The sequence below is a fragment of the Meriones unguiculatus genome, chromosome 10, assembly GCF_030254825.1.
Source record: "Meriones unguiculatus strain TT.TT164.6M chromosome 10, Bangor_MerUng_6.1, whole genome shotgun sequence".
Taxonomy (NCBI): domain Eukaryota; kingdom Metazoa; phylum Chordata; class Mammalia; order Rodentia; family Muridae; genus Meriones; species Meriones unguiculatus.
The window spans coordinates 93958136-93984845 of record NC_083358.1 but is presented as its reverse complement, the minus strand read 5'-3'; the positions used below and the strand labels follow the sequence as shown (position 1 = coordinate 93984845).

The 26710-nt window shown below is 36.5% G+C and overlaps 1 long non-coding RNA gene across 1 annotated transcript in view; it reads right to left on the bottom strand.

The window, feature by feature from the left end:
• Window positions 1–26710, bottom strand: part of LOC132657060 (uncharacterized) — a 60294-nt gene that overhangs the window by 21103 nt on the left and 12481 nt on the right. The window contains exons 2-3 of the long non-coding RNA XR_009594902.1: window positions 9552–9867; window positions 7531–7638 (exon numbers count right to left, since the gene is read on the bottom strand). This is a non-coding gene — a long non-coding RNA (uncharacterized LOC132657060). The remainder of the gene's footprint in view (window positions 1–7530; window positions 7639–9551; window positions 9868–26710) is intronic.

Here is a 26710-nt window from a genome sequence, read left to right as displayed (position 1 = left end):
TAATTATTATTATTTCCTCATTGTCTGTTGTTATATACCCTTTTTTTTTGTTTCTGATTCTGGTAATTTGGATAGTATCCATGTGTTTTTGAGTTAGTTTGGCTATGGAGTTTGTTATTTGTTTTTAGTTTTTTTCTGTTTATTTTTAAATCTTGTTGATTTTCTCACAGAACAAGCTCTTGGTTTCATTGATTCTTTGCATTATTTTCTTTGTTTCCAATTTATAGATTTTAGCCCTGAGTTTGACAATTTCCTGTTGTTTACTTCTCTTTGCTGTGTTTGCTTTCTTCGGTTCTATAGATTTCTTGAGTAATACTAGTTACTAGTATGGGATTTCTTCAATTTCCTGAGGGAGACATTTAGTGCTATGAATTTTCCTCTTATCACTGCTTTCATGGTTTTTAAGAAGTATGGATATGTTGTGACTTCATTTTCATTGAATGCTAGAAAACCATTAATTTCTGTCTTTATTTCTTCCCTGGTTCTGTGGTCATTGAGTGGGGAATTGTTTAGTTCCCATTAGTTTGTAGACTTTCTATTCTTTCTGTTGTTGACCTCCAGCTTTCATCCATGGTGTTCTCATAAAATACAAGAGTTTATTTCAGTCTTCTTATATCTGTTGAGCTTTGCTTATATATCCTCCTCACTATAATTTTTTTATTTTACCTAAGTGCACATGACCACCATTTCTGATAATAAATAGCAGTTAATAATGGCACGATCCTAAACCAATTACCTTAAATATAAAACATAACTTTTAGGGGACGTATTACAGTACTCAGTCACAGAGATATGTGATTCCTTCTTTATCCTACCCTTATGCTCCAAATACATTACAAAATAGTACACATTTTTTAACTTGAAAAATTCTTTCTTAAAACTTTAAAATATCTGTCTAATAGAACCAAATTCATGCAGACAAGTTAATTAGTGAATAATACAATATATCTCCATTCCTTATACTAACTGGCTTTTCACTCAAATGAAAAATTCTTCATGAAAGAAAAATCTAAAAGAGCACACTGCATAAGTGCCTTTGAGTCCCAGCTGTCTGATTAGGGGATTGTGTTTTCAGATGAGATTCTATGAAATTAACCTCACACTAATAACCCTTCACTAAGCATAAAGTGTCTAACTTATTATCGTTATAAAAATATTTTCAATCGCTAGATGGAAAATACTTTTTAAAAATCAGTGATTTTTCTGCCTACTAATTGTCCTTAGCTGAGCAAGTACTTTAACTTTCCAGGATGATAATGCACAAGATCAGGATAGTGAATGAAGCACACACATTGCAGGAGCCATTTTTGCAGGTAGAGGTAATCATAAGGTTACAGAGAAATGATAAGCTCACCTACTGGGCCTAGAAAGGTACTTTAGCAATTAACAGGACTTACTGCTTTAGTAGAAGACCCAACCCAGCACCCACACTGCTCTTCAAAACCATTTGTAACTCTATTTCCACAATAAGCAGTGATGTCTTCTGACCTTCTTGGGTACCAGACACATGTGTAGTACACATACAAACATGTAGCCAGAACACTTATGCGTATAAAATTGAATCCTCTTTCTTTTCTTTCTCTCTCCTGGGACTGAAATTGAAATCTAAAAATGAATCCCCTAGAAGCAATTATTACCACACAAAGAAGTATTAAATTCTCACATTCCCTTAAAATGTATATTTTAATGTATTTGTGGCTTTTTAATATGTGTTATTTTATTCCCAGGTATAGATGTCAAAATTCTTATATATAATATTCATAAGTGGAGTAAAGCCAGTTTGAATGGATGATATGCAATATAGAATGTGGTGTTGGTTACCTAAGAATAGATCTAAAGTGATGCTGCCATCACATTTTAGGGAAAGAAGAAGAGTGGGTATTTAATTAAATCTGCATAAAATATGAACTTCAGTTAAAGATAAAATCTATATCAACCTGTTAATTATGACAAAATATCCCAAAGCAACACAGAAATGAAAGAATAGGATCTGTTACATATGAACTCTCTAGAATTTTTCTGTGAATGAAATTATTGCAAAACAAAAGCTTATTTGTCAAGGTAATTTATAACAATATAGAACAGATTTTGCAAAGCATTTCTATTTGAAGGTGAAATTTATTATTTTAAATGAATTAACATTTTTATCTAGGGTCAGATGGAAGTGGAAGAGGACCTCCCCTATCACTAGGCTTAGGGAAGGGCAGGGAGGAGATGAAGGAGGGAGGGTGGGACTGGGAGAGAATGAGAGAGGGGGCTACAGCTGGGATACAAAGTAAATAAACTGTAATTAATATAAAAAATAAAAACTTACAAAAAACATCATTTTTTTATATTCTCAATATTGGTACTTTTGTGCTTTGTGGAATAATACTCATACACTAAACATACTGACATTATTAGAATCAAATCCAAATAATAAAGGGAACAAAATATCACTTACATTCCTCAGTGTAACACACCAGGAAAACTAAAATGCTACTGGTTGTGATTATGCACACTGTGTGACCATAGTTAGCAAGCTGATATTTGCTTTTTCTTCCAAGAATCCTCAAAATTTATTTTGTGTTGTGTGTCAATACATTGTATTTATTGTAGAGGGGGTGGAGATATGGACATGTATATGTCATACTCATTTGTGTATGCACGAGGTCAGAGGACAACATGAAGGGCTATTACCTTTTCCCTGTGGATTCCAAGGATCAAATGCATCTCATCAAGACCTGTTTGGCAACTCTTTTTACACCCACTGAGCTACATCACTGGCCCTTTCAATAATTTGAAATGAATAAATATCAGCTATAAAAGTAGTGGGTTGATTAAAGGAGTTAATAGAGATGCATAATGAAAAATAAAATTTTCTACTAACTACAACACAGAACTAATTCTAAGATCCTTGAATTTTTTCATGTTAGAATAAGTTCATTAAAGGAGTAAGCAAGACCCTCCAAACAACTTTCTACTTTTCCTTTTCAGTAACAAATTATTTTGATTTGTATCTCCCTGATGACCAAGGACTTTAGGTAGTTCTGTAACTGTTTCTCCACAGTTCAATAGTCCTATGTTTGGGATTCTGTTTAGTTCTGTACCCAATTTTTAAATTTGATTATTTAGTTTCTTGGTGTTTAATTGCTTGAGTTCTTTAAATATTTTGGATATTAGCCCTTGTCAGAGGTAGGGTTGGTAAAAATATTTAGGCTGAATTTTTTGTTCTGATGACAGTGTCCTTTACTTTACAGAAGCTTTTCAGTTTCATGAGGTCCCATTTATTCATTGATGATCTTAGAGCTTGTGCTGTTGGAGTTCTGTTCAGAAAGTTATCTCTCTGCAAATGAGGTCAAGGTTCTTCCTCAACTTTTCTTCTAACAGATTTAGTGTGTCTGGTTTTATGTTGAAGTCTTTGAACCCCTTGGATTTGAATTTTATGCCAGGAGATAAATATAGTTCGATTTGCATTTTCTACATGTAGACATTTAGTTAGATCAACACCATTTCTTGAAGATGCTGGGTTTTTGTTGATGTTGTTGCTGTTTTTCCATTGTATGGTTTTAACTTCTTTGTCAAAAAGAATTGTCTGTAAGTATGTGGATTTATTTCTGGGTCTTCAATTCGATTCTATTGATCCACCAGTCTATTTCTATGTCAGTACAATGCAGTTTTTATTACTATTTCTCTGTAGTACAGCTTCAGATCAGGGATGGAGATACTTTCAGAAGGTCTTTTATTGTACAGGGTTGGTTTAGCTCTACTGCTTTTGTTTGTTATGTTTTGTTTTTCCATATGAAATTGAGAATTGTTCTTTCAAAGTCTGTAAAGAATTGTGTTGGTACTTTGATGAGAATTGCATTGAATCTGTAGATTGCTTTTGGTAAGATGGCCATTTTCACTATGTTAATCCTACTGATCCACGAGCCTGGGAGATCTTTACATCTTCTGATATCTTCTTCAATTTCTTTCTTCAGAGACTTGAAGATTTTTTTTTTCAAATAGGTCTTTCAGTTGCTTGGTTAGAGTCACACTAAGATTGTTTGTTATTTGTGGCTATTGTGAAGGGCGTTGTTTCCCTAATTTCTTTCTCAACCCTTTTGTCTTTTGTATTCAGGAGGGCTACTGAACTTTTCCGAGTTAATTTTGTATCCAGTTACTTTGCTGAAGGTGTGTATCAGCTCAAGGAGATCTCTGGTAAAAGTTTTGGAGTCACTCTTGATCCCCTTGGTACCCTTGATCCACTTGCCAATTTCAGAGTTTCAGATCCTCTGCACTCAGATAAAGTGCAGACTGATTGCAGCCATCTTGGAGCCTCCAGCTTAAACAGTTTTATTAATTTCCTTCAAATGTTTTTTCTGATGTTTTTGCTCTTTCTTGGCTTTGTTGCTTTCTTTCTTTCTTTCTTTCTTTCTTTCTTTCTTTCTTTCTTTCTTTCTTTCCTTCCTCCCTCCCTCCTTCCCTTTCTTTCTTTCTTTCTTTCTTTCTTTCTTTCTTTCTTTCTTTCTTTCTTTCTTTCTTTCTTTCTTTCTTTCTTTCCTTTCCTTTCCTTGACTTTTTAAAGGTATTTATGCATTTCTTCCAACTGTTTCCTTTCCTGGATTTCTTTAAGGAATTTATTCATTTTTCTTTAAGGAACTCTGGAATCGTCATATAGTTAGTCTTAACATATTTATCTTGAACTTCAGCTATGATGAAATATCCAGGGTCTGTGAATGTAGGATTGCTGGGAATTAGTGGAGACCTTTGGCCCTGGTTGTTTTGATTGTGTTCATAAGCAGTCCTCCGGGTTTGGGGTAATTAAAGTCTAGGTGCTGATTTCTGGGTCTGCCTTTATTAGGTCATGTATTGTTCCTTGTTTTCTCTTTCCTCTCTGAATTTTGAGAGGATGTGCTGGCTGTGTGTTGCCTGTTTTACTTGCCTGCTCTGCTGTTCATAGGGAACACCTAAGGCATTGGAGGCTGGCATGCAGTCACATGTTTTCTGAGGGAGGGGAGGAGACATGGGCAACGAGAAGGGGAGGCTGCAGCTAGTGCTCTGTTACAGTGCTAGGGAGGATACTGAGAGTTAGAGTCAAGTGAGATAGAGGGAGTGGAGAAGGTCTTCCTGCATCCTAGTTTTCTGGCAGGAGAGACCCACAGTTGAACAGGGGGTGTCTGCTTGATTAGCAGTGGGCTGGGGCATAGAAACTAGTGAGTGGAGGGACATTAGGAGGAGCAGTCTATGTGAACCCCTGGAGATGTGACCAGGGGTAGAAGGAAGCCGCACATGGTATTCTATTATAGCCTTAGGGAGGAGCCTGGGAAATGGTGTTTGGGGGAAGAGGTAGCAATATTCTTTTTCAAAAGATGCATTCTCTCTCTCTCTCTCTCTCTCTCTCTCTCTCTCTCTCTCTCTCTCTCTCTGTGTGTGTGTGTGTATGTGTGTGTGTGTATGTGTGTGCCCACACGCGCATGTGCGCACGCGAGCACAAGACGAGATCTTAAGCTAGAGCAAGCATATTTGCAAGTATTCTAGAAAAGAAAACATCGAATTCCCTGCTGTTATAGTTAGGAAGATTTGTGAGTCACTCAATGTGAATATTCGCAACTGAATCCTGTTCCTTAGCTAGAATAGCAAGTGCTAGTAACTGGAGATCTTTATTGACAGCCCATTATTTATGTTTTACATAATTATGTGTTTTTAAAATTAAGATAACAGGAAATGTATTTTTAGAAAACAATTGTCCAATGAAAGGACAATTTTTTCCTTATTACAACTAGTAGAATTAAGCCTCTCTTTTCTAATTTGTATTTACTGTACAGTAATCACATGAACTTAAGTGACTGTGACATCAATAGAGACCATGCAAAAGACATCTGACTTTAAAGAAGAAAATCAGAATTGAATATAGACAAACTATTTAAATGTTTGAGTTGTAAGGACATTGTTACTATAACAATAAATTGGAAAGAAAAATAATTACTTAAGTATGGTGTTTTTGAAAATATGTAATTATTAGGGCAGTAATTATAGCTCTTTTTTTTTTCTAATTCTAAGCAAATTACCTTAGTGAGATTAAAATACAATACCCTTTCACTAAACTGTTGTACTCCTGGTAGTTTTTTTTTTTTGTAAACATATTTTAAAACAGAAAATAAAGACATGAAACAAAATTCTAAGTATTTCTAAGTATTCTGTCATACCTACCCATGAACGAAGGTGAAATCATCTCAAACAAGTTGCGAAGTAAAGATCATCTCGCAAAGCTGTGCTCTGACATCCCCACAAAGGCATAGTACAAACATGCTTAAATTTACATGTTTAAATGTATACACTTCTACACAGGTGTGCACATACATCATACATAAAACACAAGCCAATGCATTGCATAATTCAAACAAAATATACCCAATCAATGTGAGGACTGTGTAACCCCATTGTTCAAAAAGAAACTCACTGTCTTAAGGGTGAATGACCTAATCTTAAACTCCTATTTCAAAAAGGAGAAAAACCCACAAAACTGTGCTTCAGCACTCACTTCTGGTAATATTTAATGATCGCTAATCACTGAATGCCTGAAGTCTACCCAGGTGTTCTTTTGTATGTTCAATGATATCTTTTAGTCAATGCTTCCTTCAATAAATTTCTCATAAGAGTCCATAAAATTTTACATACAAATATGAATCCATAGAAATAATGGCTCTACATAACAGTATTGGCTATTCATGATCTCCATCCGCACCCTTCTTCACCAAGTATCTGAAATCCATTCTGAATACCCTGATGTTCTTTACAATAGGGTGAGTAAAACAATTACAGTTTGGCCATCTGGTGTTTGGCCACGCAGACAAACAGTTACAGTTTGTCTTTCTGGACACCTGATATTTGCTAAATGTCAATCATAGAACTGTCAATCTGGAATTCTCCGAATCTTGCTGTAACCCTAAATAAAAACCACTCTCTCCCTGAGCTCAAGGCTCTACACTCAAGATCCACTGGGTTGGTGATGGTGTGGGTCTGAGCTCAAGCTCATAATAAAGATCCTATTGTGTTTACATTGGAATTTACTCCTTGGTGGTCTTTGGGGTCCACAAGACTTGGGCATAACATCAACATATAAAATTGTTCAAATATATAAAATTTTGTTAAATGTTTTACTTTTATCTTTATCATCCATGAATAATTGAACAAGATTGTTCTTTATATGTTTAGATTTACATAAGTAAGTGTTTCACTCACTAAGTTACACTGAAGAAGGGAGCCTTTATCTTTCGCATTGCCTTTCTGGAGTATCTTTCTCAAATTTCATTAGGTGTTACAGTGACTTAATTATAGAATTTCAGGTGTTAATACTTCCAACTTATAAATACTTTGAACTCTATCAGCCATGTTTTCCTTTTCTTTACATGTGGGGGTTGGTAAAAACTATCATTACCAGGCTTGGTAGTGTCAAATCCTGAACTCTGAGAAGACTAAAGAGCTGTGCATGTCTGGAAAAGGTGTGCAAACTATTTCCTGTTTTGATTTCAATTAACACAACATTCTACCTCTATTTTTACTCACCTGAGATCTCTGGGGATTCATTACTTAAGGACTGTTTGTCCAATAGTCCAATATGCAAATGTCATACAAGTGTCTTGCCTTAGGATATGCTTACTCATGTCAGGATGGCTGAAAACAAATAAGTATGATAGTACAAATTCATGATAAAGTCCATAATGAAAGGTATGGGGAAATATTTAATTATTAACTATAAATAACATATTGAGAATAGGAAAATATTCAAAACAGTTCTGAAATGAGTTCAAGGTCCACAAATATCTCATGGAAATTCAATCAAGTTTGATGAACACTCTTAGCAGAGGTAAAAAATGTTTTTATTTTTTTTTTATCTCCATTACCAAGTTTTAGCAGCAATACCTCTATTGAGCAGAACTTTCCCCTCTTTCATATTTAATCACCTTGGTCAATTGACCAAATGCTTTGTCTCCTGCCATCCCCCAATTGAGCACTCCATTCTATTTTCTGCAATAATACTCTTACATCAATTTAGGCAAAAGTCCACCCTGTAATCTACACTTATGACTAGTGATTTTCCATCCACTGATCCCTAAGCTGTCCTATGGCTATAAATACTAATTTGTTTATGTCATGTTCAGAACTTCTGGGATCAGTTCTATATGAGATTGCTTTCCACTATTGAATAAAACTCTGCTATTAATTGTCCAACTGCAGTTATTTTAAGAGCTAAATCATAAATACACAAATAATTTCAGCCATAAAAATAATTAAAATGTCAAATGAGTAATATTAAAACAAGTATTAATTATTTGGATTAGAGTCTAATTTATTTAAGTCTAGAAAACCAAACATGATCTTATATTAGTTTAAAGGGAAAGGGTTTAATATGTGCAGATTATAGCATCAACATAAAAGGCAAATAATATATTCAGGTGATCTTTCAAGGGCTTATCTGGCTGATGCTGTGGGTTTTGTGACAGACATAATCCTATTAGTGCTAATAAGAGTTAAGATGTATTGAGTGCACTGTTCTAAGTGCTTTGCAGGTCTTAAGTTGTTTAATCCTTACAAGCACCTTAAATGGCAAGGGCTATTGTTATCCCCATTTAAAAGATCTGATTTTAGATATAGTATAAAAATAGAACTGAAATCCATAACATTCACAAACTACATAGCTTGTGGGTGGAGATTCAAAGGATTGTGAACAGTAGCACTTACAATGCTGATTTATTCTGTTTATATTACCATTTCTGCTGTCATGTAACTCACTATAAAACCTCTAATTTTTTGGTCTGGCTTACCAAAGAAAGATACTTTTACATATAAATTATCCCACTTGATCTGGTCTCATTGATTAAAGATTATTTCATAGCATCTACTTCCCTGTATCTATAAAAGTAGTAAAAGTAAAACCACTTTTGTTATCCACAGGTTAAGCTTCAAATGGTTTCTGCATCTTAACTATATTTTTTTGAATAGCCCATAAATGACCTCTGAAATGTCACAATAATTGTTAGTAGTAACTTGATCCCACTTCATAAACTTTAAGAGCCATTCATAAATTGTGTCAAAAAATATTGCTTACAGAAATATGGTAGTAAAAACTTCATGACAAGGATCCAACATGATGAGACCGACCACTCAGGGTATCAGAACAGCAGCTCAGCAGTGAGAGCAGGGTTCCCAGCAGGCCATACTGTGGACCCCAAAACCTTTAAGTCTGTGTTTTTCAGGCGAGAGGAAAATCCACAGGGATAGTCTACGGTCCATATTCAGGCCACCCAGCTAATACCAGGAAAAATTCCCTGGCTCCCTTGCAGCAATGCAACAACCCTAACCTACTGGCCCAAGCCTAGCATCTGTGGATACCTACCGGGGGCCACTGGCTAGTGGCTAGGACCGTGGGCACTTACAGTCACTGCCTGTGGATTGAATACCTTCCTGTACTGAGGGTGAGGCTTCAAACCAGGAGCCCACTCTCACAGTCCTGTAGACAGCTTCCAGGTCACTGTGCCTAGTGGTGCTCACTCTCACCAACCTGTCAAGAGGATTCTTTCTGGTACCTTTGGGGAGGCACAGCTCCATTCTGCCTGCTGTCCTACTGCCTGGTTCACCTAGGGCAGAATCAGCCAGCCTCGCACAGACAGTGAACACAGCAGAACTGAGCTCCGATCAGGATTCACGTCCCATTCATTGTCTGCCATCTCAAGGAAGCCAGTGGGGCACTGGAGCAGTTGTAAGCACAGAGATCTTTCCACTGAAGTCCCAGCCCCATGGCTCACGTAGGCCAGAAAGAGCAAGCCCAGCACAGACAGAGAGCCCAGCAGGGCTGAGTTAGGCGCAGGACCAAAGTTCCATTGTCCTTCTTCCCAAGGAGGCCTGCGGAACAATAGAGCAGCTCTAGGTTTTGAGAACTTTCTGCCTGCTCCCCAGCAGCCTAGCCCACCTGGGTCAGAAACAAGCCCATTATAGCCAGTGAACACAGGGAGTTGAGACAGGGGTGGGACCCGAATCCCATTCTCCACCATATTGAGGAAGCCTGTGGGGCACTAGCACAGCTATAGGCTGAGAGATATTTCTGCCTATACCCTTGCTATCTGGCATACATGGGTCACAAACAGTGAGCCAGCAGAGACAGTAAATCCAGCAGAGCCTATCTAGACTACAGAGACAGGTGGACCCAGTCTGCAATACAGCCTTCAGGAACAATCTGTCAAGGCTACAAACAACCAGATGGAGACCAACCTACAAATACAGGCAATAAAAACCGAAAACACCATGGCTTCACCAGAATCTCCAAAAATCAACGGATGTTTTATTGCATCTGAAACATGGGAAAATGATCTTAAATCTATAATTACGCAGTTAGTTATTCAAGGCACATAAAGAAGAAACGAACAACAACAAAATAATAGATGCCATCATGGACAGACAGGAATCCACATTCAAACACCTGAAGGAAATGAATAAAATTATTTAAGACAAGAAAACTCAATTAGAATCAGTAAGGAAAAAACAAAAAGAGAAAACCCTGGATTTAGAGAACTTAGAGAAGAGATAAGGAACTAAAGTCAAGAATCAACAACAGAATAAAGAGATGGAGGAGCGAATCTGAGGCACTGAAGATACAATTGCAGAAATTGATACATCTCTCAAAGAAAATATAAAATCAGAAAAATTACAGATACAAAACATCCAAGAAATAAAGGACTTCATGAAAAGAAGAAACCTAAGAATAAAAAGTGATGCCTTTAAACACACAAAAGGCCTACTGAACACCAAATAGACTAGAAAAGAAAAGAAATTCTGCTCACCACTTAATAATCAAAACACTAAATTTACAGAGCAAGAAAAAATATTAAAAGCAGCAAGGGAAAAAGGGCCAAGTAACATACAATGGCAAACCTATCAGAATTACACTAGACTTCTCAACAGAAACCATGAAAGGCAGAGTACAGATATCACGCAGACACTAGGAGACAACAGAGGCCAACCCAGACTACTATACCCAACAAAACTTTCAATCAACATATATGGAGAAAACAAAATATTCCATGACATAACTAAATTTAAACAATGTATGCATGGCAACCCAGCCCTACAGAGATATTAGAAGGAAAAACGCCAACCCAATGAGATCAACTACACCCAAGAAAACACAGGATAAATATACTATCACAACAAGAAAACAAAAATAAAACAAGCACACAAATATACCACCAACTCCACAATAAAAGGAAGTAACAATCATTGGTCACTAATATCTATGAACATCAATGGCCCCAGTTCTCCAATAAAAGGACACAGACTAATGGATTGGTTCCAGAAACATGATCCAACATTCTGCTGCAACCAAGAATCACATCTCTGCAACAAAGATAGACACTACTTCAGAGTAAAAGCCTGGTTTCCTATGCAAATGGACACAAAAAGCAAGCTGGAGTAGCCATCCTAATATCTATAAAAATCTGCATTGCCCACGTGGCATGCTGGGGCTGGCTACCCAGAGGCTATTTAAGCTGTGGGCTGGCTTTCCTGAGGGTCAGATGATTGTTCAAGGTTCCTGAATAAACTGCATTGAAAAAAAAAAAAGAAAAAAAAATGGTTATTCAATCAAAATTAAACAAAATATATGGAGAGGGATACTTCATTCTCAACAAAGGAAAATCCACCATGAGGACTCACACTCCTGTACAACCTATGCATCAAACACAAGGGCTCCTGCATTTGTAAAAGAAACTCTATAAAAGCTTATATCACACATCAATCCCAACACCTTAATAGTGGGAGAATTCAACACCCATTCTGGTAAAAGGACAAATCATTGAGGCAGAAGCTAAACAGATAAGTTATGACACTTACAGAGATCTTAAATCAAATGGATCTAATGGATGTCTGTGGAACTTTTCACCCAAACACAAAAGAGTATAGCTTCTTCTCAGGACGTCACAGAGCCTTCTCGAAAATTGTCTAGATTGTCAGGCACAAAGCAAGCCTCAACAGATACAAGAACATTGATATAAAAAATAATCCCTTCTATCATATCAGACCACTATGGTCTAAAAGTAGACCTCAGCAAAAGAGGAAATAGCAAAAAGCCTACACACACGGAAACTGAACAACTCTCTCCTCAATGACAACTGGGTCAAGAAGGAAATAAAGCAAGAAATTTAAGACTACTGAGAAATAAATGCAAATGAAGATACAACTTACCCAAACTTGTGGGACACAATGAAAGCAGTGCTAGAGGAAAGTTCTTAGCACTAAGTGCCTTCATAAAGAAAATTTTTTTTATTTTTTATTTTTTTTATCAGTTACATTTTATTAACTCTGTATCCCAGCCGTGTCCCGATCCCTCATTCCCTCCCAGTCCCACCCTTCCTCCCTCATCTCCACCGTGCCCCTTTCCAAGTCCACTGATAGGGGGGACCTCCTCCCCATTCATCTGATCCTGTTTTATACATAAAGAAATTTAAGACATCTCATACAAGCAACTTAACAGCACACATGAATGCACAAAATAAATAAATAAGCAAAAGAAGCAGACACACATAGAGGAGTAGATGGCTGGAAATAATCAAACTCAGGGCTGAAATCAATACATTAGAAACAAATAAAGCAATTCAAAGAATCAACAAAACCAAAAGCTGGTTCTTTGAGAAAATCAACAAGAGAGACTACCCTTAGCCAAACTAACAAAAAGGCAGAGGGCACTGGCCAAATCAATGAAATCACAAATGAAAAGGGGGACATAATGACAGACACTGACAAAAATAAAAAAAAAATCTTTAGGTATTGCTTCAAAATCCTATATGCAACAAAATTTGAAAATGTAAATGAAATGGACACTTTTCTTGATAGACTCCATTTACCAAACCTGAATCAAGATCAGGTAACTAGATTAAATAGTCCTATATCCACTAATGAAATAAAAGCTGTCATCAAAAATAGTCTTTCATTAAAAAAAAGACCCGGACCCAGACGGTTTCAGTGCAGAACTCTACCAGACTCTACCAAAGAAGAGTTAATGCCAATACTCTTTAAAGTATTATACAAAATAAAAACAGAAGGAACATTACCAAACTCATTTTATGAGGCCACTCACCTTAATATCTAAACTACCCAAAGAAAAAACAAAGAAAGAGAACTTCAGACCAATCCCCCTTTATGAACATTGACACAAAAATACCCAGTAAAATACTTGCAAACCGAATCCAAGAACACATTAAAGAAATCATCCAACACGACATAGTATGCTTCATCCCAGGAATGCAGGATTGGTTAGATGTATGGAAATTCATCAGTGCAATCCAACACATAAAAAAACTAAAGGCAAAAACAAAAACAAGCAAACAAACAAACAAAAAACATGATCTTCTCCTCTTTTCCTTAGATGAAAAAGCATTGACAAAACCAACACCCATTCATGTTTAAAGTTTTGGAGAAATCAGCGATTCAAGGTACATACAAAAACATAGTAAAGGCAATATATAATAAGCCTAGACAACATCAAACTAAATGAAGTGAAACTTAAATCAATCCTACTGAAATCATGAACAAGACAAGGCTGCCGCCACTCTCTGCTTATCTCCTTCAGCTGATAAATACCAACAGCAAAGTGGCTAGATAAAAAATTAACTCAGAAAAACTCTGAAGCCCTCCTGTATCCCAAAGATAAATGGGCTGAAAAAGAAATTAGGGAAATTGCACCCTTCACAATAGCCACAAATAAAATAAAGGACCTTGGTTTGACGCTAACCAATCAAGTGAAAGACATGTATGAAAAAAAAAAAGATTTCAAGGCTCTGAAGAAAGAAATTGAAGACAATATCAGAAGATGGAAAGATCTCCCAGGCTCGTGGATTAGTAGGATTAACATAGTGAAAATGGCCATCCTACCAAAAGCAAACTACAGATTTAATGAAGTTCCTATCAAAGCACTAACACAATTCTTTACAGAACTTGAAAGAACAATTTTCAACTTCATATGGAGAAACAAAACAAAACAACAACAACAAAAAACAGGATAGCTAAACCAACCCTGTACAATAAAATATCTTAGATATCTCCATCCCTGATTTCAAGCTGTACTATAGAGCAACAGTAATAAAAAGGCATGGCAAAGAAACAGAAGATCCAGCAATAAACCCACATACCTACGGATACTTGATGTTTGACAAAGAAGAAAAACCATACAATAGGAAAAAATAGAACATATTCCACAAATGGTGCTGGTCTAACTAGATGTCTACATGTAGAAAAATGCAAATAGATCCATTTTTATCGCCCTGCACAAAACTAAAGTTCAAGTGTATCGAAGATCTCAACATAAAGCCAAACACATTAAATCTGTTATAAGAACATTTAGAGAAGAGCCTTGAGTACATTGGCATAGGAGACAACTTCTTGAACAGAACACCAACAATGAAGGCTCTAAGATAAAGTCAATAAATGGTACCCCATAAAACTGAAAATCTTCTGTAAAGCAAAGGACACTGCCAACAGAACAAAGACGACACCAACCCTACATCTGACAGAATGCTAATATCAAGACTATATAAAGAAGTCAAGAAGGTAAACACCAACAAAACAAGTAATCCAATTAAAAAATGGGGTACAGAGCTAAACAGAGAATTATTAGCAGAGGAGTATCAAATGGCAGAGAAACACTTAAAGAAATGCTCAATGTCTTTAATCATCCAGGAAATTTATATCAAAATGGCTCTGAGATTTCACCTTACATCTATCAGAATGTCTAACATTAAAAACTCAAGTGACAACACATGCTGGAGAGATTGTGGAGAAAGGGGAATGGCTGGTGGGGATGTAAATTTGTACAACTACTTTGGAAATCAATCTGTTGTTTTCTCAGACAATTAGGAGTAATGCTACCTCAAGATCCAGCTATACCACTCTTAGACATATATCCAAAATATGTTCAAGTACAGAACAAGTACATTTGCTCAAATGCATTTGTAGCAGCTTTATTCGTAACAGCCAGAATCTGTAAAAAACCTAGATGTCCTTCATCCAAAGAATGCATACCTAAATTGTAGTACATTTATACAATGGGATACCAGTTAAGCAATTAAAAATCAAGGAAATCATGACATTTGCAGGCAAATGGATGGAACTCAAAAAGGTCATCTTAAGTGAGGTAACACAGAAACAGTAAGACACACATTTTATGTATTCACTTATAAGTGTATATTAGCCATATGACTTAGAATAAACATACTAAAATCTACAGTCGTAGTGAAGTTAAACAACAAGGAGGACCATATGGAAGATCCTGAAACCTCACTCAGAAGGGCCAACAAGATAGAAATCAAAGTAGGAGAAGACAGGAAACAGGACAGCGGCCTTCCACAAGTGGATTCTAAAAGACTCTATCCATCTGGGTATTGAAGGAGATGCTGAGACTCATAGCACAACTTTGGGCAGAGTGCAGGAAATCATATGGAAAAAAGAGAGAGATGGAAAGAACTAAAAGGGACAGGAGCTCCACAAGGAGATCAACAGGGCTGAAAAATCTTATCTCAGGGGTCTCTCACACAGTGATGAATCAATCAAGACCTATGCATGGAAAGGATCTAGAACCCTGCTTCAGATGGAGCACATGGGCAGCTCAGTCTCAATGTGGCTTTTCTAGTAAGTGGAGCTGCGGCAGTCACTGGCATGAACTCAGTTGTCTGCCCTTTGAGCACCTCCCTCTGCACAGGACCCAGAGAATCAAGCTGGATTTGACCCTAAAGTCTTCTACATGAAGACTACTTTTCATCCTTCTATAAGATTTTACTCCTAACCAGCTGTGACACCTATGCCTCATAACAATGATCATTTGGGTGACCTATCCCTAGAACAATGGTTCTTAACCTGTGGGTCAGGACCCACCAGGTAACCATCTTTCTCCAAAATTATTTACATTATGACCCATAAAAATAGCAAAACTACAGATATAAAGTAACAAACACAAAAAAATATTGTTGGAGGTCATCACAAAATGAGAAATTGTATTAAAGGATCAAAGCATTAGGAAGGTTGAAAACCACTGACCTACAGGTTCAAAAATGGCACATATGTTGGCAGTAACCAACAACTGTGCAATTGGAATTAAGGGCCACTTAATAGGAATGAAATCACACATGGTACTGTAAACCCAACCAGCTACCTAGATGAGAACTTTCTAATGCCACATTCCTAAATTTCTTACTACATTCTAAAAGCTTAACTTATACACGGAGGTAATTGTAGAGTTCATCCACTTTCCAGAGGCTTTTGTCTCTGTTACACTGGCACCATCATAGAAAGCCACAACTGCTCAAAGTACAGAGATCAACTGACTATGGAGTGCTCAACACCAACTGGCATATCTACAGTGCAACTTCTTTACCAAAATCTTGGAGAATCTCATGGAAGGGAAGGCAGAGAGATTTTAAGAACCAGAGAAGTAGGGAGTCTACTGGGGGTAATTGCATGTTTTAAAATGACAGAGAGCTACATGCATAGACTCTCAATAATAAGGCTCCCTAAACATGATATGAGCAATTTTAATGCCAGTCAACACGCCAACATAGATGAATGAATTCATGGATGCCCCCACCCCTGAAGAGATCTAGAAAATGCATCACTGGTGAGAGAGGGAGAATTAGTCTTCTCCAGGAATGAGCCCCTAAATTGCTTATTCAATACAAAAGTCATCCTTAAAACCATACATACTAGTAAGTACTAGAGACTTATCATTATGTATTTTATGCTTATCTATCTATCTATACACATAAAATAATAATTAAGATAAAATAACCATGACTTTGAGGAGTAGGAGAGGCATATGAGGTGTTTGAAGAATGAGAGGATAGGTGAATGATGTAATTGTATTTTGATTAATAAAACAATTGCTAAGCAAGTTAAAAATAAAGATAACAAAGGAAAATATTTGTCTAAGTTATTAGAATATTATAACCATGAATTATCCGTTGATAGGAGCCATATATGTAGCATACTAGACTGATTCTCCAGATCATGTGGCATTCAAATTATTATCTATTCCTGCTTTTACAAGGTAGCATTTGTTTACAAGTCAGTCTGACCTCTAAACTGGTCTCAACCTCTTTGTTCTAACTATTTTAGAAGCTGTTCACCCCGATGGTTGAATATACATATGCATGATATTCCTCTATCTAAGATAAACTATATTTTTGTTTTCTATTGTTATTATTTATTGCAAGTTATTCAATTTGTATGCTGGCTGTGGCCCCCTTCTTCATCTTCTCCCAATCCCATCCTCCTCCTCCTATGCCCCTCCCCTAGCCCTAGTGTACTGATAGGGGAGGTCCTCCACCCCTTCTATTTATTAGCCTATCAGGTCTCATCAGGACTGGTTGCATTGTATTCTTTTAAACCTTGAATGCTCTCACAAATCAAAAGGACACTGCTAACATTATTTGTATTTGTAAGCAAGTGCCTACTCTATATAAAACTTTACAATTGTTGTCTTTCTGTCCATCCTATTATGAAACATATACTATTTATTAATAAATATCTGAAGTATGCAAATTTAGTAGCCCAATGTTTGACTAATTAGTTCCTTTCTAGCCAAAGAAAAATTTCCTCCTGATCAAATTCAAACAATTCTCTGTGTTTTAGAATTTTCCCTAAAATATGCTTATTCTGATTCATGAAAAATGTGCTGAAAGATTTGCAAGTACAATTTCATAACACTTATATAAACATGCTTTTCCAATTTAAAATTGAGTTTACTGCTAGAAATAGCAGAACAAATTGAAGAAAAACAGGAGTTTGTAAATGCTGTGAATGCAATACCATAACTAAGAAAACCAATAGCAAGCCTTAAACAACAGTTTTTACTTTTATGATCATACAAGAAGGGGGAAATGTGCTTATTGGATAAAACTAATATAAATATGTATAATATTTTAATGTTTTTTACTTACCATGTGAGAGTTTCGACTTCAAAAATAACAGGAACAGAGCACAGATAAGTTAACTATTGTGATAATCACATGGTTGTTAATTTCTAGGATTTTAGTGATTTGCCACTTAGGCCTTTTTGCCACTATGTGAAAATGTATCTGACCCCTCTAATTATTATTTAATTAACACACGACACTGAAGCTTGATATCCTCATATACATCAGACACATATGAAAGACAAGAAGAATATCAAATTTTATGGCCTGTCATTGTATTATTTACCAGCTCTTCCAGCAAATCTATGATTCCCCAACAGTGGATGCATTAGTCCTCACAGCTTCTGCTCACCCTGGCCCTGGCTGGACATGAGAAGCCAACAGAGACTATCAAACAGTTTCTCTCTCTTGGCAATAGCTTTGTAGCAAACCATCTCTGATCTGCACTTCCCTATAAGCTGCTTTCTTTACACTATAGAGAGCACATTTCTCTCAAATTCACTATAGCCGATCAGATGGTCATGGCTGAGCAGAGATAGTTTTTTGCTTTATTTTGTTTTGTTTTGTTTTTCCCCCTCCACATGTTTGGTTAAGGTGCTATTTCCTATGGACTCTATGTTACTCCATTCGACAATCCCACATGATAATTTGTGTTTCTTGTACTCAGTGAATGTATTTGAGTATTTGGAGTACTTTAGTTAATGAGGCCTGGGTGAGTGGATTGACAATTAGGTTTTGCAATGGACAAATGATAATTAAAAGAATTGCCAAATCAGTGGTAGCACATGTAAGGAGGTGTTTCTGCGGTTTAGAGAAATAAGATGGCTGCCCTGGATTTATAATCCACTCTTCAAGTGTTGGTGTGATCTTTGTATTGTAGTAAATGTGTGGCTTAGTGTCTTTGTTTAGCTTTTACATGTCACCCAAAATATAAGTGTTACAACTTATATAAACATACCATTTTACATTTATGATAATCAGAAGGCTGGTATCCAACTAAATGGAATAAAATCAAAGCATTTATAGTGTAAGTTACTGACTGGAGGTTCTTTTTTCTGTTATATGTGATTTTTTACTTCACAGATTGAACATCCTCACTTGCATTTCTTAGCTTACGCTCTCTTTATATTTAAGGTTAGATACTCTGCATCTTATCATCCAAGTAAAATTTCTCATGGTGTCTTTTCTCCAGTATTCCTTTCTCAGCTAGATACCCATGTGGTTGAATTAAATAATTCAAGATGATTTCTGTACCTGCATTTCTTGAGAAACCACATCTGTAACACATCTTTTACCACATGATACAGTAAATACAGTTTATACCTAGGTCCAGAAATAAAATGTGAACATCTAATTCAGTTTACCATTACCATCTTCACTTGCAATGATGCTACTAATGCACTTAGTCCCTCATTCTCCACACCAACCAGCAAACATCATCACAGGCAGTTTGACTTTATTTAATGTGGTCAAAACAGATATTAATGTTTTGGAGGGGCTGATCTTAATCTTACCTGATGAACATGGTAGTTTATAGATGTTTTGCTTATCTCTATATTTAAAAACCATCTTAGTGGTCCATGGCACTAATCATACTATAGAGAAAGATTGGTTAAACACAAAAAGGATGTATATTGTATAAGGGGGAAAATATGTTTGGTGTAACTTCCATGTCATTTCTCTACAGTCTTGTTTCTGGAGTGTTAGTAGTTTGATGTGTGTAACTCTAGCCAGTAAGGGCAGAAGTGAAAACAGATGAGATGAAGATGCAATTAATGGAAGTTTTAGCACAAAGTGTGTCCTTCAAACAGAGTACAATGGACATCTGCAATCAAACTCTATTATATTTTAGTACTTTCTCCTCAGCTACAATTATACAGATTATGGGGAAGATATGGATAGTCTATAGCCTGTAGTCTCCATATTATTGCTCAATAAACTCCACTTAGGGAACATTGGTTTGCTACATATTAGGTTTGATTTCTGTATCTGTGGTGTGCCTTTCCAGGTTGGAATAATTCAGGTTATGGGATCATGAAATCCAATAAGGTTTCTGACTAGTTGAAAGCCATTCTCTGAGTATCTAGGACTCCTTACACCACTAAACTGTAGAGAAGGGAGTTAAGATGTTGAATAAAGGAATAAAAGGTTAACCTTAATTTATAATTTAGAATGTGTGTATAATTTACTCTGTGTGTAAGAGTGTGTGTGTGCACCCGCATGCACAAGCTGGAAGCTGAGGAAGGCAAGCATATGCCATTGTGCCATGGTGTACATAAGGAGATCATCAAATATCAGTTCCTTCCTTTCATCCTAGATTCCACCCTTCCATCATAGGTTCCGACCTAACAGTAACACAGATTATGAGTCTTATACAAATCACCTGTCAAACCCAACATCTTGTTATCCTTGTTAAGACAAAATTTTACTATGTTTTCCTCATACTCTGTGCCCCCCCCCAAATTAAGGTAAACAGCAAAATGTCAATAATCAAAAAGGAACAGATTGAGATTTTGAAACATTTTACATATTAAGATTCACTATGCTACAATGAAGACACTGATCAAAGGAATTAACTTTAAGAACATGTAAACTATTGGATTGAGCTCAAAAGTAATATTACACTGCACATTAGAGGACTTGTAAATAATTTCATGGCTCTATGAGTTCTTCTGACTTTTATAAACATATACTGAATTTTCAATATGTATTCAACGTCGTGCTTTTCTATTTTCATTTTATATTCAGCAGTACACTGTTTCTATTAAGAAATTCCTCTTTCATTCAGAGGCCCTCTGTGGCAGGTTCCTAACTTGTTTCCTGTTTTCTTCTTCTTCTGATGTTCATCCTCTTTGCCTTTCAGGATGGGGATTGAGCATTTTAGCAAGAGTCCTCCCTTTTGGTTAGTTTCTTTAGATGTACAGATTTTATTAGGTTTATCCTATGTTATATGTCTATATATGAGTGAGTATATACCGTGTGTGTCTTTTTGCTTCTGGGACAACTCACTCAGGATGATCCTTTTCAGTTCCTACCATTTACCTGCAAATTTCATGATTCCCTTATTTTTCATTGCTGAGTAATATTCCACTGTGTAGATGTACCACAATTTCTGTATGCATTCTTCAGTTGAGGGGTCAAAGCAGATGTGGAGACTTATGGCCAACTGTTGGGAAGAGTGTATGGAATCTTATGTAAGAAGTGGGAAATAGTAAGATCTGGAGAGGACAGGAACCCCACAAGGAGAGCAACAGAACCAGAAAATTTGAACACAGGGGCCTTTCGAGAGACTCATACTCCAACCAAGCATCATGCATGGAGATAACCTAGAACCCCTGCATAGATTGTAGCCTATGGCAGTTCAGTGTCCAAGTGGGTTCCATAGTAATGGGAAGAGGAACTGCCTCTGACATAAACTGATTGGCCTGCTCTTTGATCACTTCCCCCTGGGGGGAGCAGCCTTACCAGGCCACAGAAAATGACAATGCAGCTACTCCTGATGAGATCTGATAGACTAAGATCAGAAGGAAGGCGAGGGAGACTTCCTCTATCAGTGGACTTGGGGAAGGGCATGCATGAAGGAGGGGGAGGGAAAGTGGAATTAGGAGGGGAGGGGTGGGGTTTATGGGGAGATACAAAGTGAATAAAGTGTAACTAATAAAAGTTAAAAAAAGGAAATTCCCCATGAAATATTTCCCCAAATGACTACTAGATTAAATTACTGGCAAGTTCTAGAGGGTCGTTTTGCAAGAAACTTCAACAGAACATCCTCACAGTGACTGCTCTGTTACTTCACCCATAGCTCTGTATTCTCCACTAGGTTTGTCAACTTTGGACTGCTAACAGGTGGCTCATTTCTACCCTCGCAATGTGAGAATGACTATGTCATCTCTCCCAAACACCTTCCAATTATGTTTACTTCATATTAGCAATTTATCATCACTCTAAATGTTTCATTATACAAAGCTGTAGAAATTGTTCAGTTGCTCTCTGCATAATGGACCAAGATTTAGACACATAACAATGAACCATTTAAACAAATTATTTCCCTCCACTTCTCCTCAGTTATGCATCTCTGCTTGCTCGCTCACTCTCTCATTTTTTTACTCCGTAGTATTGATTTATTTTTCTAAAAGTGATTATCCATGCAAATGGTGAATTCTTTAGAATTCAACATTTTTGTGATCTTTGTGAAATTTACTTTTGTCTCAGTATTTATGTACAATGTCTTTTAAAATGTAAAAGTTTACCTAGGAGGCTACCAGCAATGGCTTATTCCTTTCTCCTTAGTTTAAGACTCTTAAAAGAGTGATTCCCGTAGAGGATACATGAAGAAAATCTTGCTTATATCCTTACCTACAGATCCTATATATAGTTTTATACTGTATAAGCCAGTTATAAAGTTGTTGTTATATTTGTGGAAAACGTCAAGAATTTGATTTGGATTCACATATCTATGAATGCTGAGAACTGTACAGTCTTTAAATAGATCATATTATCACTCAATATCTTGTCTTGACTAGCAGAGTATCTCCACAGTATTTGTTGTATTACAGATTTGATAGGAAGAAATTATTTCCAACTTATATCTTAATATGTTTCAATTAATTCAAAAAAACTAAAAGGGTTTGTCTGAGAATATTTGCCTCAGATCCTAAGATCAACATGTCTAATTTTTATAATATTTGAAAGTATTTCACCTTTGGCTTCTTATTTTTATACAATCACTAGTCACTTAGCTTAAGTGGACAGGAAAAAGAAAAAAAAACTGAATGAATTTTGTTCAGTTTATTTTATCCAATAGTCTAAGATTATCGTAGGCCATGATGGATGTCATCTACAATTTATGTGTTTGGATTTTCCTACATAAATTGATCTAATTAAGAAAAAGCACCACAAACAGGATTTAACCTGTTTATTGTAATATGTCCATAGACTCCATTGACTTAGGAATCTCTTCTCATTGACTATCTTATGATATACCTCATTGATTTTTTTTTTCCCTAGGCAGAGTTTCCCTGTTTATGTAGCCCTGGATGTCACAGAACTCTTTTGATAAGCCTGCCTTTGCCTCCAGAGTGATGATGGGATTAAAGGGATACACCACCACTTCCAGGCTGTTTTTGTTGTTGTTTGTTTGCTTGCTTATTTGTTTTGTTTTGTTTGTTTGTGTGTGTTGTTTGTTTGTTTGTCATGTTTTTGGTGAATTTTTCTCTCAAATGATTATTTATAAGGTTATATTCTGATTCCTTGCATGCCTGTCTGGATTGTCTTCCCTTGCATGCTTTAATGTATCTTATTTATCTTTACAGAGATATGAGTTATTGCAATGTACATTATATTGGTGCATTGTCATGTCCTTTCAAAATTGTTGAAAGTAGACTCTTAGAAAATGGCAGGCTCAACTATCCTAGACTCCAGCATATTTGTATCAAGAGTCCTCCATGGGTGGTCTGCTGTCCCTTGAATTGTCACAGAAGAAAGGAAATGAGCAATAGCTAAGAATGTTGAAAACATTGTGTCTTGAGAACAACTAGGACAAAAACAATTGGATACATTTTTTTTAATTTTCTTTCTCATTTATTTATTTTATTCAGTTTGCATCTTTGTAAACAGTTCCTTGCTCCCCTACCAGTCCTACCTTCTCTACCTCCTCCTTCTTCCTCCCCTTTTCCTCAGAAAAGAGGTATTCCCTTTCCCATCCACCCCAGTTCATCTAGTAAAATCAAGATTGAAGGTTTCCTCTTCCCCTGTGGCCTGCCAAGGTAGTTCATACAGGGGAAAGTGATCTAAAAGCTAGCAAGTGAGTCCCTGTAAGATCCAGTCCTCATTTCCCTTACTAGAGTACCCATGTGAATCCTAAGCTGCCAATCTGCTACATCTGTGTAGGGGGCCTATGTCCAGTTCATGCATGGACTTTGGTGGTTGCTTCAATCTCAGCAAACCTCTCTGAGTTCTGGTTACTTGGCTCTGTGGAGCTTCTATCAGCTGCAGGTCATTTTTCTCTTTCCTCCCACTTTTTCTCAAAACTTCCTACACATTGCGCACTATTTAGCTATGAGTCTCAGCGTCTTTTTAAAAAAAATATTATTATTATTATTATTATTATTATTATTATTATTTATTAAAATGTATTCAGTTTGTGTCCTGGCTGTTACCCCCTCCTTCATCTTCCCCCAGTCTCTCTGTCTTTCCCTCTCTCCCTCTTCTCCCCTATGCCCCCCCCCCCAGTCCACTGATAGAGGAAGACTTCCTCCCCTCCTATTTGACCTTTGCCTATCAGGTCTCATCAAGACTGGTTGCATTGTCTTCCTCTGTGGCCTGGAAAGACTACATCCCCCAGGGGAAGTTGATCAGAGAGCCTGCCACTGAATTCATGCCAGAGAAATTCCCTGCTCTTCTTACTAGAGACCCCACTTGGAGACTGTCTATGGGCTACATCTGAGCAGGGCTTTTAGGTCCTCTCCATGCATTGTCTTTGGGTGGGGTAGGCTCATAACCATAAATGCAAGAGTTCAGCATCTGTTTTGAGGCACTGCTAGGTAAAGCCTCTCAGAGAACAACTCTGACAGGCCCCTGTCTGCAAGTTTAGCGGAGCGTCTATCACAGTAAGCTGAGCAGAATGCCTCTTTTAATTCTTTTATTGAGAACTCCACTTTAGATTACTCGCATATTTTTACTTTGGTAATTTGTTTCCTGACTCTGTTTTTAATTTATTTTTTCCTTTTAAAATTACTTAATTTCTTTCTTCACTTTACATCTCAATATTAGCCCCCTCCCTCTTCTCCCCCTGCCCCATGTTTCCTCTACCCTCCCTTTCTCCCCCCTGCCCTCCCCACAAAAAAGGAGATTTTTCCCCCCAAACCCACCCCAGCACACCAAGTCAAATCAATACTGAGCACATCCTCTTTGTTCAGAAAGTCCTTACTGAGTAATGCCTTTGCTCTTTTTTTTTCCAAGCTATTTAGTGTGTCCTGTTTCAAATTAATGTCTTTGGTCCACTTAGATCTAATTTTCATGAAATGAATATAGGCCTAAATTATTTTTTTCTATAAATAGACATCTAGTTTCTCCAGTACTTTTATTGCTTGCCTTTTCTCCAGTATATACTCTTTTTAACTATTTGTCAAATACAAATGCCTGTAGTTACAAGTACACCTTTCTCATTCTTTGATTCCATTAGTCTACATGTCTGCTTTAAGCTAGGAAACTAATGACTACAAAGAGAAGGGGAAGTAGTCTGTCCTAGAGATGAGTCTTTTTACTGGGTGTCCAAAGGACAGTGCCAGTATTGATGACATATACACATGAACAACAAAACAAGCTTAGCAGCTTGTTTCTCTATTTATCTGCACATACAAATTTACAGAAATATATGTGTAACAATAGTAGTCAAATAAAAGAGAGGCTGTCGATTTTAGAGTGGGGTAACACTGGGGGAATTTGAGGAGGGGCTGGAAGGAGGATAGGGAGAAGGAAAAAATGCAATTCTGTGTCAATTAAAAAAAATTAAAGAAGAAAAAGACTAGATGGGAATATGCATATAATGAAGTATAAATAGAAATTGCAAAAATAAGAGGGAGAGAAGAAGAATATAATTTCCAACTTATTGACTCTTGGATTAATAGCTTTGTCTTTTGTGATGAAAGTGACTCAAGAAAGGATTTATTTTAGCTAAAAATTCAAGATAGAGTGTATCATGAAGTGAAATTAAAAAAATAAAGAAAACAGGCATAATTCACTAATCACATTGTTTAAGGGGTCATAATATTCTTGAGATTCACTCATCAGTATCAATATGCAGAGCTGGTTTAGATGAATAAGTTTACTATTTAAACTATTTGTATCTTTTGAGAGATATTTGGGTAATTTACATTTTAAACTTATCACAAGTAATGTCTGTCATAAAGTTGCTATGCATGAATAGTGTGAGAACATTTGTTTTTTCCTTTTATGTAAATAGACTATAAAAGCAGAAGAAGGGTATACTATATATTTATGTTTTATTTTTCAAATAAAATGTTGAAATGCTTTCTACAGTGAATGAATCACTGATGCTTTCCACAGTAATGGGTGTGTCATCTTCAAACCTATATTGGTCTTTTACATAACAAGTAATGAGGATAGATAGCTAGTATTTGAATCATGTGACAATATAATGTTAGTCATTTGAATTCAAATTTTTATTTTCTTAATGATTAATGATGTTTAAAATCATTCCATGTTCTTATTAAAAATGAAATATTTGTATTCATGAACTAGCTCTTCATTTTTTCCCATTCTTTAAATTGGTTTCTTTATCTCACAAGTCTCTAAAAGCAGTGATTTTTTTTGTCCTTTTCTGTTTTGATTTTTACCTCCTCCCCTTCTATCTACCCCTAGCCTATGACGTCTCATCGGGACTGGCTGCATTGTCATTCTCTGTGACCTGATAAGGCTGAACCCTCCACGGAGAGGTGATCAGAGAGCCTGCCAATGCATTCACGCCAGAGAAAGCCCCTGCTACCCTTACTATGGGCTACATCAAGCATGGGCTTTAAGACCTCTCTATGCATGGTCCTTGGTTAGGGTATTTTCTTGTATTAATACCTTCATGGTTAAATTTGAATAATCTAATGGCAATTGTACATAGATGATATCAATCAATTTTGAAAATTTATGTCAAAAAAATTTAAACCCAGAGCCCAAGAAGTGCCCTCTGGTTTTGTAGAGTTAGTGTGTTGCTCAGGGATTCATGGGTGCATGTTAGTCCTCTCAGCATCTCCCTTCGGAAAGGTCACTCCGCTTTCTCA